Source organism: Scylla paramamosain, chromosome 15 (assembly GCF_035594125.1).
Source record: "Scylla paramamosain isolate STU-SP2022 chromosome 15, ASM3559412v1, whole genome shotgun sequence".
NCBI classification, from domain to species: domain Eukaryota; kingdom Metazoa; phylum Arthropoda; class Malacostraca; order Decapoda; family Portunidae; genus Scylla; species Scylla paramamosain.
The window spans coordinates 8,943,512-8,948,511 of NC_087165.1; the positions used below are offsets into that span (position 1 = coordinate 8,943,512).

Sequence of the window (5,000 nt, forward strand, 5' to 3'; positions counted from 1 at the left end):
AGAAGACGAGATATTACAAGCTTTACTCAATCTTCTTTTCACTACAGTGGTTTATTAATCTTCTCTGACGCCCTTGGTCTTCCGCGTCTTCTTCAGTCACGCCCATTACAAACATACCTTCTTTCACTCCTTCAGTAAGCCTTCTCTTTGCTCTTTCTGTCTTTCTCCAGACGGGTAGATCCATTTCCGGCACCCTCCTCCTCCTCCAAACATGGTTCTCGTCTCTTAACACCCAGACCAATTCAAATCCCACCTCTTTACCCTCGTCCTCGCACTTAACACACGACAGAGGCAACTAGACCTCGCAGATGTTCAAACAGGTGGTGGGTAAGTGTGGTCGGGTCATACAGTGCGATGTTACAGCGGAGAATGGAGTGAAAATACGTATCTATATTGGAAGAAAAATGAGTGTCCCCGAGTGGGCGTGTTTGGTGCGTGTCGACGTGAAAAATCATTTATCAGTAGAGGCCGACGGGCTGAGGATAAGGGGGGAGGGAGAGGGAGACGGAGAATGTGAGGGGGAGAGAGAAGGGGAGGAGGAGGGGGGTGTTGATGGAGGTATTCTGGCGATTCGCGGGGTAAGTTAAAAATCCGGATGAATATCTATCACATTTTTTTTCAGTTTTGTGTTGAAAGAGAACTGAAAGGAAAAAAAAGGGGAAAACAAAACAAAACAAAGGTTAGTGAGAGTAAATGCAAACTAAGAAAAAAGGTGTCTATTTATAGTACAGCTCTTGATGAATGTGGTGGTATGAACACTTACACTTCTCATAAATACACCAACTAGATTATATTTCCGTGCATATCATATTTTTCTTAGTCCTTAGTAAAGAGACGGATATCTAAGTGTCCATCATATTTTAATTTTCTTGCGTTATAATACATCTTACTTTCTAATGGCATGATAGCACAGACCAAAGGACGCTTGCACACATACGCACTGAAACGCATCCCTGCAACCACCAATGAATTCCTCTTTAGCCAGAAAGTTTCCAGTTGCATCAATAATTCGTACAATCGGTAACACAAGTGGTGGTAAATGCGTCGACAAAATTACCATCAAACAAAAAAAACGTGTAAATAATAAAACTTTAATTTGCTTTCCTTATTCCTTCATGGCGCGTGTGATAAGCTTCCTTCATTAGAGAGACACCCAATTATATTTGCCGCTCCAGGAAGCAAGGTGTTCTCTTGGCAGTTATGAATGGCTGGTATATGGCCCTTCAGCTGACCCAAGTGTAATGTATTGGTCAGGAAGCAGAGCAATAGTGCCTCAATGTATATTGGCGGAGGAGGACACGGTGATGATATTGTTGGGCGGGGCAGGGAGGGAGAAGAGGGAGGGCCGTTGGGGGCGTTAACCACGTCATTGTTATTTCATCTCCCCTTGTGTGGCGTGTGGCGTCCTCTGTGGCTTCCTTGACACAAAGGTGCCCCGTAATGGTTACCAGGTAGCGAGTCAGAAGCAAGCCACGCGTAAGAACGTTATTGTCGGGCAGTTGACAGGCACCTCCATGCAGAGATGACAAGGCTGAGGTGGGTAATGGCTATATCGCCGAGAGGACATCCATGAAATGAGGAGGGGAGGGGAGCAGGGATGGAATGCACTGAGGAGGTGATAAGTAAAATTGAACACATTTGGTAACAGCAAAAAGACTGGAAGAAGTGAATGGTTGCAAAAAAAATTTAATGAGGTTGAACTTAGGTAAAGAGATTACAGAGAATGTTAACGAAATGTAGAAAAAATGTAAACTAAAACTGAAGCATTTTATTTTCAGCTAGAGATTACGAGAAAAAGCAAAATTGAGATGCTTGTGTCAGCTGGTGAGAAAAGAACTAAAAAAAAAAAAAAATGAAGGGAGAAGATCGAGTAGGAAGCAAAGTGTTAGATGAAGGAACGGATTTGTGGTGGAGTTGCAGAGGATGGGAGTCACAGGAGATGCAACCGACAGGAACAACTGGAAGAGAATCGTACAGTGAGCCGACCCGTGACAATAAGGAAATGGCGAAAAAAAAAAAAAAAAGTATCATTACTATTTTGTTTTGTAGAAGCACTTGTGTGTGTGTGTGTGTGTGTGTGCGGGTGGGTGGGTATGTTATCTGTATCTTTGCTTGATATGAACACAAATACGAGACCTTTCTCAATATGTGCCTTCATAGCTCAGTGGCTAGAGCGCTGGTCTAGTAAACCAGAGGCCGGGAGTTCGATCCTCCCTGAAGGCAAGAAATACGGGTCCTGATATTTTTCTGTGCCTAAATTTCATGAAGGCGCAAGGAATTTATGTGTGCACGTGTGTCCTTACTACTGATGGCTATAAAATGATCATCGTTGCTACTCTGGTCATGACGTCCCACAACACTAGTAAGGAATATTTTTTTATTTTATTTTTGTAAGAGGGGCTCATATTTATAAGAGCAAGGAACAATAAAAAAAAAGATGAAAAAGGCCCACTAAAGATGTCAGTCCCCAAAGAGTGCAGTCAAAGAGATTATCCAGAATTTGAGTATCGATTTGAAACAACTTCCTTCAAACAATTCAAGATAAACACATTCATAGGGTGTATACGAATGTTGAACTTTTGCCCCGCATCTACACGCCCTTCATCTATGGTAGAAAATTTCCCTGCACGTCACTCAAACACCTGCCTCCTCAGCCTTACTCGCCCGTCAAGATCCTTCTTACCCTCAGGCACCAACTGTTCCAATCAGGGTAACAGCACCTACCCGTCCTGCACCGCCAGCCACCCTGCACCTCAACACCTCCACGTCCCGCCAGCCACCTTGCACAGCCGCACCTCCCCGCCCCGCTAGCCACCCTGTCCTACACACACACACACGCACTGTACTAAATATATCAATAAATAAACAAGAGAGGTATGCGTGTCCTGCAGAACCATTCAATTAAAAGTAAGTACAGCGAGAGCCAGCGTGGAGGGTACGTAGCAAACAGCGGCAACACTATAAAGACGAGGGAGTGGATGCGGGTAATTTGGTCACTTGTGTTGTGGATGGGCAGTGGAAGGGCAGTGGATGAGCGGTGGACGGGAGGTGTATGGTAACGTACAGAGCTAGTGGCCACGCACATGTCTCTGCCTAAATGGAAATGCAGTATATATAGAGCACAGGAACTAATGTTGCGGCGTCTACGGATGAGTGAGGCTGGAGAAAGAGAGAGAAACAAGACTAGAGGACTGACACGACTATCAACCTCTCTCTCTCTCTCTCTCTCTCTCTCTCTCTCTCTCTCTCTCTCTGCGATGCTGGCTCTATAACGAGACAATGTTCCACTCGTGTTTGCGGTGCGGCCCTCGTGTGTGTGTGTGTGCGGGTGGAGGCTTAACTCAAACAGTACATCTCAAGTCTAGACAGGGCGGAGTCTCATAACTCGTCTCCTTTAACTCTTTGTGGTCTATCACCCACCCAGCATTGTTTTGTAAGCTTCTAACATTATTTTTCACGGTTGCAGCTCTTATTTCGAATTAATGCGCTTTCCTTCTGTTAAAAGATAAATAGATAAAATGTTTTAGTTATTGGTTTCAAAAGTTTAGACTAATTTATGGATGAGGACGATAAATGGATGTATGCATGTATGTATGTAACGTAAAGGGACTGCCACGTGTAGGCCTAACTGCTTCGTGGAATTTCGCTTATTTTCTTATATTCTTTTGTTCTCATTATTCGAATCCCGTTAAAGTTTCTAACCCCAAAAAATGACTCGTAACTTTATTCTACAATACATTTAATCCCCGTCCAATGTTCTCGCAATGCTATGTACGACTTGTTTTCTTTCAAGAGATGTGTGTTGATACTTACATGCAACTAAATTGACTTTGATATGTGTTTCTTTTATAAGGAGGAAAACATTCAGAGGTCGTCTTATATTTCAAAGCCTTACACGCACGCACACACACACACACACAAACACACACTCTCTCTCTCTCTCTCTCTCTCTCTCTCTCTCTCCTCTCTCTCTCTCTCTCTCTCTCTCTCTCTCTCTCTCTCTCTCTCCCCTCGATGAGAAAAGAAAGACTGACAAACAAACATTAAGGAAGGCAGACAAACTGAGTAAGAATGACTGACTGACTCTCTCTCTCTCTCTGACTCTCTCTCTCTCTCTCTCTCTCTCTCTCTCTCTCTCTCTCTCTCTCTCTCTCTCTCTCTCTCATGCACACACACATGCACACACGCACACATAATCAACATAGCAAGCAAATGAGAGAGAGAGAGAGAGAGAGAGAGAGAGAGAGAGAGAGAGAGAGAGAGAGAGAGAGAGAGAGAGAGAGAGAGAGAGAGAGAATCATGGAGGGCTGTGTGCGGCGCTTTCTAGTCTCTCATTTAACCAACATTATGCGGCCGCCTCGCCTGACCCCGGATTATCTCACTCATGCTCTCCCTTTCCCCTCTCCCTTTCCCCTACTCTCACTCTCTCCCCCGTTTCCTCTCCATTTCCTTTCCTCTTCTCGCCTTTCTCTCTCTCTCTCTCTCTCTCTCTCTCTCTCTCTCTCTCTCTCTCTCTCTCTGCCTCTCTCTGCCTCTCTCTGCCTCTCTCTTTGTCCGTTCTCATTTCTTTTTCCATTTTTCTCGCCCTTCCTTGCCTCCTCCTCTCGTTCCTCTTTCCTCATCTCTCTTCCGCACAACTTCGCCTTTATTTCCCTTTATCTCTTTTCCCTCCCCCAACAGCTATCTTTCTCTCTCTCTCTTTCTCTCTCTTGCTCTTTCCTTCCCTGCCGTCCTATATGTCTGTCTGTCTGGGTGTCTGTTTGTCTGTCTATCCTAATCCGTTGCCTCTCTCACGACTCTCTTCCTTCCTCCTCCTCCTCCTCCTCCTTCTCCTCCTCCTCCTCCTCCTCCTCCTCCTCCTCCTCTCTCTCTCTCTCTCTCTCTCTCTCTCTCTCTCCTCTCTCTCTCTCTCTCTCTCTCTCTCTCCCCCTTGTCCTCCCCTTCCCTGCTCTCCTCCCCTCCCCTTCCGTCCTTCAAATGTCATATTAACTCCCCTTCGC

The 5,000-nt window shown here is 45.2% G+C and overlaps 1 protein-coding gene and 1 non-coding gene across 6 annotated transcripts in view; one reads left to right on the top strand and one right to left on the bottom strand.

The window, feature by feature from the left end:
* Window positions 1–5,000, bottom strand: part of LOC135107371 (uncharacterized) — a 170,886-nt gene that overhangs the window by 28,319 nt on the left and 137,567 nt on the right. The gene's annotated exons all lie outside the window — the stretch shown is intronic.
* Trnat-agu (transfer RNA threonine (anticodon AGU)) lies at window positions 2,151–2,223 on the top strand. The gene has a single exon. It is a non-coding gene; the product is annotated as a tRNA-Thr (tRNA).